This window comes from Lygodium microphyllum, chromosome 13 (assembly GCF_053477565.2).
Source record: "Lygodium microphyllum isolate KBCC chromosome 13, Lygodium_microphyllum_v1.1.10, whole genome shotgun sequence".
Lineage (NCBI taxonomy): Eukaryota > Viridiplantae > Streptophyta > Polypodiopsida > Schizaeales > Lygodiaceae > Lygodium > Lygodium microphyllum.
Genome location: NC_141147.1, coordinates 149,019,789 through 149,031,105, shown reverse-complemented (window position 1 = coordinate 149,031,105; position 11,317 = coordinate 149,019,789).

The following is an 11,317-nucleotide window of genomic DNA, read 5'->3' as shown; positions in this document are numbered from 1 at the left end:
AAGTCTCTTGGTAAAGAAAAGTTCATATATTTCAGATAACTACTTGGATTTTATCAGATGGTTTGAGCTTAAGGGGGAGTGTTAGAATATCAAGCTCCCGTTACTCTTCAGTTAGTCTATCTTTATGTGTGTGACCGACATTAGCTGTGTAGTCAGTGACTTAACCACAGTTAGTGTTGGTTAGTCATACCTATGTGTGTAAGTCTCTTTCAATTAGTATGATGAAAGAATAATGAAAGAAGAACAACAATGAGCCGATGCTCATCTTCTGCTCCACTCTGTCTCTCTCCCTCTCTTCCAACAGGCGCCACAGTATGAGATCTCAGATGAGGAGTTCGAGCGGTTGCAAGAAAGTATTTTTGGACCTCGATCCGATTACGCAGTACCTTTCCAAGAGAGAGACGAGGGTGGCCCAATTGCAGGAGCAGACTTGGATGCTCCATTACAGCAACCACAGATAGATGATACAGAGAAGATAATGTTATCGTATTAGTGTTATCAGATTTGCGTCAAAATTTACCAGTAGGGCCTCTAGGGCATCGAGAGTATGCACATCAAATTTTGACGGGGTCAGGCCCCTAGAGCTGCCCTGTCCGGAGGCTCGCGTCTAGGGGCGCCTGAATCTGCATACTCCCGATGCCCTAGAGGCCCTACTGGTAAATTTTGACACAAATCTGATGTATATATCTTTACCACACTCCATGCATAGTGAGTTTGACACAATGAGTCTGACACTGAACTTATGTGATGCAGGACATTGTCTATATAGATGAATTTTCATCTAGACAAGGTGGCTGATCTGGTAGCCAAGGAAGGGTGTAGGACTCGACATTGAAAGAGTATATCGGCCAGCTTGTGAGTGACATTTTTGTATTCCATAAGACATGCTCTTCGGCTTTTTTTGAGAACTTCTTGAAGTTGAGGGCACTAACGAAGGTTGGGCCCTTCAAGACCATCCCAACAAACTCTAGCTTGGAGAAAGTAATGTTGCTTCCACGTTCGAAGCTCCTCTACTTATTCTCAAGTACTAGATCTGGGCCACTTTTTTCCATAGTGGCCTGTGGCATGGTTGCCAGTATTGAAGACCCCAATGTCATTAGGCAGGAACTACTAGGGCAAAATGTGTTGATGCCTATGATCAAGAATAGCTCTGACCATAGGGAGTCTAACTCAAAGAAGCCCAGGAGAGAATAGACGTATTTAGTGCCAAATGATATCTCATCACCAATGTAATGTAATTTATAATCTTCTCTTGAAGTAATGAAAGCTTATATTTGTTGGATTTGTGTGCAATGCAGTTTGTCATACACGTCGTTTATTATTATTTTTTTCTTGAATATTACGTTTATTTATCAGATTTATACGCAACACGATTCGTACCCTAACTTTAATACATAGTGCTTTATCAAGTTCGTGTGCAACATATATTCATTCGAACACATGCAATGATAACTCAAAGAAATAAATAAAATAAATAACAAGTGAATAAACAAAAATAAGACACTCCAAAAAATTTGTATTCATATTCATAACATTTTACATGGGATCCATTATAGCCAGGGTTTTACAAAATCTCTTTGAAAGCTACATTTCATATATGTTTTGATAGTACGCCCCTATTGTTGTTGATCTCCGTGAGGACTATCCTTCCATCGCCAGAAAAACCTCACTATTCGCAAATCCCTATCGGTGACGGTGACTTTCCTTGCATGTACTATTGAATAGACCGAGTCTTTGAACAAGTTGATGACGCAAGCTTCGACAGCTTTCTGTAGTGCGAGGGCTTGGGCTCGAGTTGTCGCAAGCATATTCCATCTAGGAAGTGCATCCTGTTGTTCTTAAAGAGTATGTAGTCCATAATCTCATGCACTAGCTTCTGAAATGGAGCCTTTGGTATCACAAGGTGTGGGGTCTTCTCGTGATGTCGGATCTCACGAAGAGTCATTGACTTCCATCGACGCTTAGGATGCTAGCATGGTGGTGGTGGTGGAGCTGGGGGAGGTGGCCTCTATAACTGGGATTTCTAGGGGGTGTCTCTGGGCTGCTTGCTTGGTGCATGCCATGTCTTCTAGGAGAGAAAACCCAACACTCAAAAGTGAAATGTGTAAAATGAGGTGAAACTTTAAACTTATGGCAAAACTTTTCAAAACCCCTTAAACCTGAATTCATGTATCCAGGCTTTGGAAAAACATAACCAGTGATCCGATTGACGTGAAATTTTACCTATGGACTCCTCTCGGGTACATCAACTACCATAACAAAAAAAAGGCCTCATTAGAAGTCTCTAGAACACCTGTCCGGAGGCTGGCGTCTGATGCTAATATCCCCTAGATTCAGAGCCCCAAACGTCAGCCTCCTCCGGACAGGTATCCCAAAGACTTTTGATTGGGCCAATTTTTTAATATCCATGAGTTTTTATGATGCCCGACATATGGGTGAAGTTTCACCAAATTTTGATGTATAAGATTGACGGCTCAATCATTTTTTGAAAATGCATTAATTGGATTATACTTCACTAATAATAGAAAAACTCACCACTGCATGGAATATACACAGTTGCATATTACATGTGTTGTCAACCAAACTACGTGAAATATTGAAAACTTAAAAATTCACAAATAATAATTCATGGGTCAAATGGAATATCACATATCAGATAGAGTGTTACCAAATTGCTAAATACAGTAAAGATATAGTGCATCGGCCCATGTACGACTGATCACTTATGTGTGTGTGATTACACATTGAATTTATCCTTAACAAAACTACTTTCAAAATTAGAAACTTGGAAATACGCACAATGCAAATCATGGCAAAATAGAATATCAAATATCATATTTGGCATTACGAAACCATGAAATACACGATAAATAGTGCATTGCACCAAGTACAACTAGAGCTAGGTAAAATTTAGCTCCATTTTGTAGACCACTGCTATCGAATACTTGAAGGTCTACTGGAAATATAAACCAAAACTAAGCTTCTTACAATTTACAATCAAACTTAAGCTAAAAACATAGATCCAATTACAAGATAGCTTCTCAAAGCATATTGTTGACATTAATATTAAATGCATCCTTGTTGTTGCGGATCTGACGAACGAGAATCATATCTATGGGCTTAATAGTGATACGTCGGGCATGAATGGCTAAAACTTGAGAATCACCCATTAGATCAATCAAGTAACTTTCAGCTACTTCTTGGAGAGCAAGCAAGGCTTGGCTTTACCATCACCCCACATTCCTTGCCTAGTTCCTTGAAAAGAACTTGTGATGATGCCTTAACTACAAATCTTGTAGTATTTCTCACGCCAACCTAGAGAATGGTGCCTTAGGATAATCAAGTTGGCACTCTTCAAGAATTTTCTAATCTCACGTAGCACAGCTATGCCTAGTCTCCATCTTCACTTCTTATGTGTTAGAGGACGTGTATTACCAGTTGGAGTAGTAGTGCAAGGCAGAGCAACTGCAGCACGTGGACCACCATTTCTGGATAATGGCAAACCATCATTATTGACCACACTAGAGCCACCATTGTTGGACACAGTAGCACCACCATTATTAGCTGCAGTAGGGCCACCGTTGTCGGCCCAAGGGACCTTTTTCACTCATAGTACGCTCACTAGCTTCGAAAGAGTGTTGAGCTCTTGCTCTTGCATGTGCCTTGTTGATAGGAAGCTTGGAATGTGCCATGGTTGTGATAATGAAGGATAGAAAGGTGGAGGATAGAGAGAAGAGTAATGGGAAAAAATGAAAGGAGAGACTTGACTTAAGTACGAAACTTTTAAACTTACTGTGGTGTAAATGACTTTTAAAATTAAAAAACATAGTTTGAAATTGACTTTGAAAAACATAGTGACAAACCTTCAAAATTTTAAACAAAATTTGCAAGACATCTCATGTTAAAGATAAGAGAATTGATGTGTCATATCCTGGGTCCCTATGCTCTCTCGTGGACGCTAAATGCATCAAAAGTATTATCTTTATCTAGATCTCCATTTATTGCCATCTCTCTCTTGGGTTGCCAACCATTCTGCATGGCATTGTCTAGCTGTGTTATTTTCATATCTTACTTTTCTCACTTCATATATTGCCCTACTTATAAATTCTGCTTGAGAGGTTTTGGACTTCTTTTCTTTTTCCTTGTATCGTATCTCTAATCTCCTATATCACCATTTTAATAATTGCCTCATAGAATTGGAATCATTGATGCCACCTCCATGATCAATTGCCTTTTGAAAAGCACAAGCAGCTTGCCAATGAGATCATTCCATGCCTTGAGTTAACCATATTGCCAAACTTCCTTGATCTTCAAAGTATGGACCATGTGCTTCAAGTATATGCTGCACAAGAAGAGAGATTAGAAACACAAACTAATTCGAAATGATAATCTTTTTTGTAATGGTGACAATACTGACCATGTAGTGTGTTATACTGTTTGTAGTCCATGCCTCCACCATGGACTGTAGTGTGTTATATTGTTTGTAGTCCATGCCTCCACCATGGACTTATGAAATTTAGCAACTATCTCTTTAAATGTATTCACATCACCATCCCTAAACCTCAACTTTTGTAAGAGAGATACTAATCTATCTAGGTGTATCCACACTTCTGCCTTTGCAATCCTTGTTCGTCCCCCATTACTCCAATCCAGAATAGCAAGGTGCAACTTTTTCCATGCTTCATACTTCTATGGTTGTTTTACAAGTATATTACGTTCCTCGTCTCGAGGTGGAGATATAAACTTCCTAGCCTTGGGCCCACCAAAGCATGGTTTACAATGGATATTTTCACTCTTTCTCGATTTTTTCTTGTCCTTTTTTATTTCTACTTGGCCCCCGTGCAATCCAACTTCAAAGAGGATTCGTTCTACCTTCTTGCATGTAGCATCAGCTTCTAACACATGTTGCATTTGTATGCAAAGCATATATATTCATATACTAGCTTCTCAATTATTATAACAAACAATGCAATGTGCAAAAGTGAACCCTTGTTAGTGGTATTTCCAAAATAGGGCGCTAGTTTGGATCCACTGAAACTAGCATTCCATTTCTCGTGACTTTTTGATCACGTGTTGGAGCACCTTGTTATCCTGGCTTGGCAAGCCATTCTTTATTTCCATATTTCCCTTTCTTCCTAGTTTGCATACATTATATGCACGAAAATTTTGCATTCGTTGCATTTGATAAACTAAACATACACTTCAATGTTTTTAAATCACCTACAAGATGCCATTCAACTTGATAGTTCCCAAACCCCTCGATATGTAAAATTGCTCCATTATTTTACTGTTGAATAACACTGGGCATATTAGTGAGGTTTAAAAAAACTTTAAATACTTCATGGTCCTCCTTTGGTACTTCGAATATTGCAAGCCACCATATTTCATTCTCTGACTCTACACCGAAGTATAAAGGATGTTTTTCATCAATGTTGGGATCCAATGCTTGATTCATAAGTGTTATACTCAAACGTTCAAGTTTTTGCCCCTTAATAATATCACTCTCATCAAGTTTGAGGACCAACTTAAGCTTGCCTCTACATTCTTCCATAGACATATTGTAGAACTTGCCCATAGCAATCTGAACCCTGCATATATCCAATACAAAGTTGTTGGATGCATTCAATACAAATGCAACTTCTTTGGAACCATACTTCAATATGTGTGTATTTTCCAAATACGTTAGCTCACCAATTAGATCTAAAACTTTCTCATTTAGTTATTTTCGAGCCTTCTTCATGTAAAATGGTTTTGATAGAGGCATTACTCGCTTAGTTTTAAAGACTTGCTTAAATTCTATATCCAATTATTGATAGAGCATACTATATGACTCAGAACTCATTCCCACCTTGTCACATAATCCATGAGCATCTGTAGCAGTAAACAAATTGCTCACATCCCTAAGATGTTCACTTGTGACACCATCTACAATGTCCTTGAATTTACGATTTTCCAATGCATTTTTGACCATATCGTTGCTTAGGACTTTGGCAATAGTATCATTCTCTCAATGAGGGAACATATTTCTCATTATAGCAAATTGAGCATATATCCGTCTATAATATTGTCCACTTCCTTTGGTTAATTAATGAATTGGTTTAACTAATCGAATGCGCCAACATGCTTCTTTGGTTTTTAAAGTGAGTCCAATCTCCAAAGTTTTTGTGAGCTTTCTCTTTATGTTTCCATTCTCCTTCTCAAGTCCATAACTTTAGACTGTACCTCCATATTTTGCACATGTGTAGCTTGCATAGCATCTTCAATGACATGCATTGCTTGTTGTAGGCTCTGGTTTTCTCTATCCTTCTCAACCAATAATCTATCCTTTTCCATCAAAGACTACATATTCCCTTGTAATCTTGTATGCATATTTGTCAAGGCTTTATGAACCCTTGCTAATCTTTGTGTAAAAAGTCTACATGTGTATCCATATAATCCTTCATTTCCTTCACAAACAAACTTTACAGATGATGTAAGCCCTCCAAATTGTGGCCTTTGAGTGACTAGATCGGATTAAAAAATGCACCCATCAACCCAAAGGTCCATATTTTTTTTCCATACATTTCTTTCTTGTTGTATCCTGTATCTTATTGCATCATCCCTTTCTATAATTCTTTTGAATATTTGTGCATATTCATCCTCCAATTGAAAGTGAATATCTCTCCTCCTCTTAGTATGTCTTGCATCTACATCCTGTAAAGAAAAATATATGCCAATTTTAACATTACACAATTACACCCCTTTGATTAATAGTAAGCTAAGGAGTCAATACCAATTTTCTAATTAATAGTAAGAATATCTAAATATTTAAAAGCTGCAAGTCAGCATCAATCCAATGACATGCAACTAATTTTGGATTGGCACCAATCACACAATTATATCCTTTTGATTCACTATATCTATGTTTTTTTTTACCCAATTGGATCTTGTCTCTTTCTCTTGATTTCAGTCATCATGATAGACCCTAATCAACCCCTAATCTGCCTATAATCTTGGCTTTTAATCTACCTCTAATCAACATCAAATCTTATCTTTTGTTCTATCCAAAATACTCTCTCTCTCTCTCTCTCTCTCTCTCTCTCTCTCTCTCTCTCTCTCTCTCTCTCTCTCTCTCTCTCTCTCTCTCTCTCTTTCTCTCTCTCTCTCTCTCTTTATAAATTGACACTTAAGGATTAAACAACAACTATGAAAAATAATAACATCACAGATATTAAAAAAATAAAGATACCTCCATTATCAGTTGATTGCTTGTAGTATAGAGTGTTAAAGAGGAAGATATCTTATGGCACAGTACTGAAGAGAGAGATTGCTTGTAGCAAGGTAGAGAGTGTTGTAGATAGAGATTATTTGATTTCAACAAATGCTATTAAAACCATTCCTGAGATTGCTTGTAGCAAGATAGAGAATATTATAGATAGTACTGAGTATTGCTTCAAAAGAATTCGTATGCAACAAATGCTATTAAAACCATTCCTGAGATTGCTTGTAGCACGGTAGAGAATATTGTAGATAGTACTGAGCATTGCTTCAAAAGAATTCGTATGCAAGTAACCATATTCTAGAGGGAATGAGAAGAGTACACAAAATTTCGAACAAAACTAGAGCTTTGAGAGGGAATGAAGAAATGCCTAGAAATAGACATATACTTGTCCAAAAACAATAAAAATTTACAGGGAAACTCTCGAGCCAAAAAGGTCTCTCTAAGTAAAAAAATAATCTTAAAATATGATATGTATATCATTTTATATCATTTTGTAACTTCCACCCTTTTAAGAAGTAAGAATCAAAATGATTCTAACATATTTTCATGTTGAAAAGTCATGAGGGCATTAAAGAGTCGTATATTAATTATTCGCTTTGTTTTTAGAGAAAATAGAGTTGTATTTTTTTAGTTATGAGGATTTTGAGAAAAAGTGACATTATCCTATTGTTTGAGAATGAAATAATAGGTAAAATCTATTGAAAATAGAAATACAAGATTTGCTTGATTGTAGAAGATCTCTTAATCTAATATTATTTTGGAATCTCTTTTTAGAGACAGAGAGGTGAGAGAAATCCCTTAAGGGGCAAAAAAGAGAGTCCATATTTCTTCTAACGACTTCTTTGAGTGACCTAAATAAGAATATCTTGGAGTAAAAAAGAAAATTTTGACCTTTTCATTGGCTCTATAATGAGTTTTAGATTCTTAAAGTTTAGCTTATGTAAGGGTTACACTAGTTGTCTATGATAATCATCTATTGGATGCTTTTGGTGAAATGGGGGTCTTTGAGAGAAATTTAGCAAAGATAAAATACCAAAGGCTTGAGATGGAATACCTCACAATGAAGTTAAGGTTACTTTATAAAGTCAAGGCAAGTTATGAGGTACATATAACTATTTGTTCCTTTGCTAATGTATATGCTAAGTTGTTGGCTCTAGTAAGCCACACAAGCTCAATGATACCTTACTTGATAAATCTAGTTGAAAAGTTGGATGTATTGAAAACGGCAAGTTCAATAAGGAGTATAGACCTAAGCTCAAGATAAAATACCTCAAGGGTACCCTTGAAGCTTAAATGGGTGATTTCGGAGATTATCAACAAGGAAATTGAGTTTCCATGCCTAAACTATGTCAAGAATGGTACAATTTTATTATAGCATGCAAGGTATAGTAAAGAATGGTGATTTTTGTTATTCTTGACCATTGTATAGTCAAGGTACACATATTTATAAGTTGATGCACTTGTATGGGTTCTCAAGTACTCCAATATCTTGCTTTAGAATTCAACAAATGATCTCAAGACTCCATGCAACATCCAAAATATGAAGAAAATACTAACCATATGAGAGTTAAAGTCCACATGAGCCTCAAGTAGAAAGTAAGACCTCCAAGGCAATTTTGAAGCCATGTCAAAGTATCTAATGTTCAACCAATGTGCTTTAGAATCAAGTTGATAAACTTCAAGAAAGGACATTATCACAACTCAACAATAGCTATCTCTTAAATTCTTAACTTGACTCCCCTTTGCAAGTAGAACACAAGATTAGGCATAGCAATGCTTTTTGTAGCTCATATACAATGTTTAGCCTATTTTGTATGTGCTCAAGCCAAGTTACAATGATTTCCATGCTTCCAATGCATCGAGTAAGTATTTTGGTTGCATGCAAGTATCAAGCATGAAGCTTCCTACTTTTTGAATAATGATTTCCAAGCTTAATTCTCAGGAAAACTAATTCTCCTAGTTATGCAATATTTTTGTCTACTATTCAAAATGTTATTATAGCATGGTCCAAGCTAACCACTATACACTTACATGTACTTCACCATTATGGTGCATTTGGATGCTTTGGGGAAAATTGTCTTGAATAATTATCCTCATGAATGTGTGCCTAGGATCATGCCCTTCTATTATTTAAAGTTGTGCCAATTAGCAAATGATTACGCATAATGACAAGGATGATATTTTCTTTGGTTTTGCATGGTAGTTGTGTAGGAATGAGGAGTCTTACTACTATCAAATTAGTCAAGGACAATAAAGTAGACTACAAAGGGGGGCATTAAAAGCATTAAGAAATAGTATACAAATCAAACATAGATACTATATTAATCAACTCACAATGTTACTTGTATACAAGTTACCAAATATAGAAAGGGGTGAGCCCTTATTGCACCCAGTACTCAAGACTATATGGTTTAGTCCATGTATCTATGGTTTGAGTTAGTGTAGCACTTGACATATTCTAATACCATATCTTTTAATGTAAAAAACCAATACTTTTGATATGTTATATCTCTATTGGGTATCGACATTTAAAGCATTTGCTAATTATGCATAGTAAACCCTTCATTTTTCAAAATTAGTATAGTGTTTAGTCTAAAATCCACCATAATATGTTCTACCTTCAATGTTGAATACATCTCTCAAACATGACATATGATCCTTCTTAGATTTTATGTTAACAACACTCAATGAATGCATGAACACTTGCTAGACGAAGTACATCCACATACATTCATAGGACTTGCTATCACCTGTATGCCAATCCATAGTCATCAATGGATTAGTCATAGGCCAAGGGATGTTCCACTCTAGAGGTGGTTGATTATAAGAATGAGCCACCATTAAACAAACACAATCACTCAAATCCAATTCCTTGATATTATTCTTGATCTTGGCCAGCTAAGGAGCAAGTGGGATGCTTGAACCCTAAAGTCCCAATTCTTTCCATCGTGAATGCTTTTAAAACTTTTTGCTCTACTCCTAAATGGTAGTATTATAAATTAATTCTCTGGAGTTAGAGATGCATCTAATAACCTTCTTGACTAGGATTTGAGAAGGTTTGCACTCTAAAACACCTTGATCAAATGAATATGGCACAAAAAGAAGGTACTTCCAGATTGACCTTATGCATCCTTGGCTAAGTATCTAGTTTACCAATCCCTACAATATGAGAAAGCCAATTGGACCTTCAAATGGTTTCAGTTGGTATAAACATCCCACAAGTTGTAGAGAGCTTGCACCTCCAAGGGCAAGCCCACAAGAATGTAGGAAATGATATTGTTTCTTTATGCACACTATTACAAGGGAACCTCTTCGCCAAAAGGATCATACAAGTTGTGAACTTACCTTTAATTCAAGGACTCTAGAGGTATCTCTAGATGGGTGAAACCATGTATTTCTAGGACCTCCATGCACCTTGATATGGCCACATTCTATAGACTTAGTATTGCTATCATATTGGATGATTTGATTGACCAAGATATCAAGATCAATTGATCAATGATTAGAGAGCTATTGTGATTTAAAGATCTCTAGAACCAAGAGAAGGCTAGCTATAGAAAACATCATCCCAACAACGATACTGGCTCGAGTTAAGTAGCTCTGAAAACAAAATTGGCAATGACAATGAGGACTTCAACGCTAGGACAATTCAAAAGACACCTAGAGCTAGTTCATTATAAATCTCAAGTTGGCTTATGGTGTAATGTAAGTTTTAAGGTAGAAGGGTGTAGATTATTTATATCAAAACTTTCATCAATATAACTCTTGGTTTCCAACTCATTAAACATCACCTACAATGTGTAGGCCGATTGGTAACAAGGACATGCAAGTTCCATGAGATCTTGAGTTCAAGCCCTAAGGGCAACTCAAGGCTAGCCTACCTATTTGGGATATTGCATGGTACCTTGCATTACAAAAAAAACTTTAATGTCGTAAGTGGACAAACAATTGTAGAATACCATTTTGTATATAAATCATGAAGTAATACATATATTATAAATGTGATGCATTTTTAACTAAAACAAGTTAAATAGAATAAAGACATTCTAGAACATA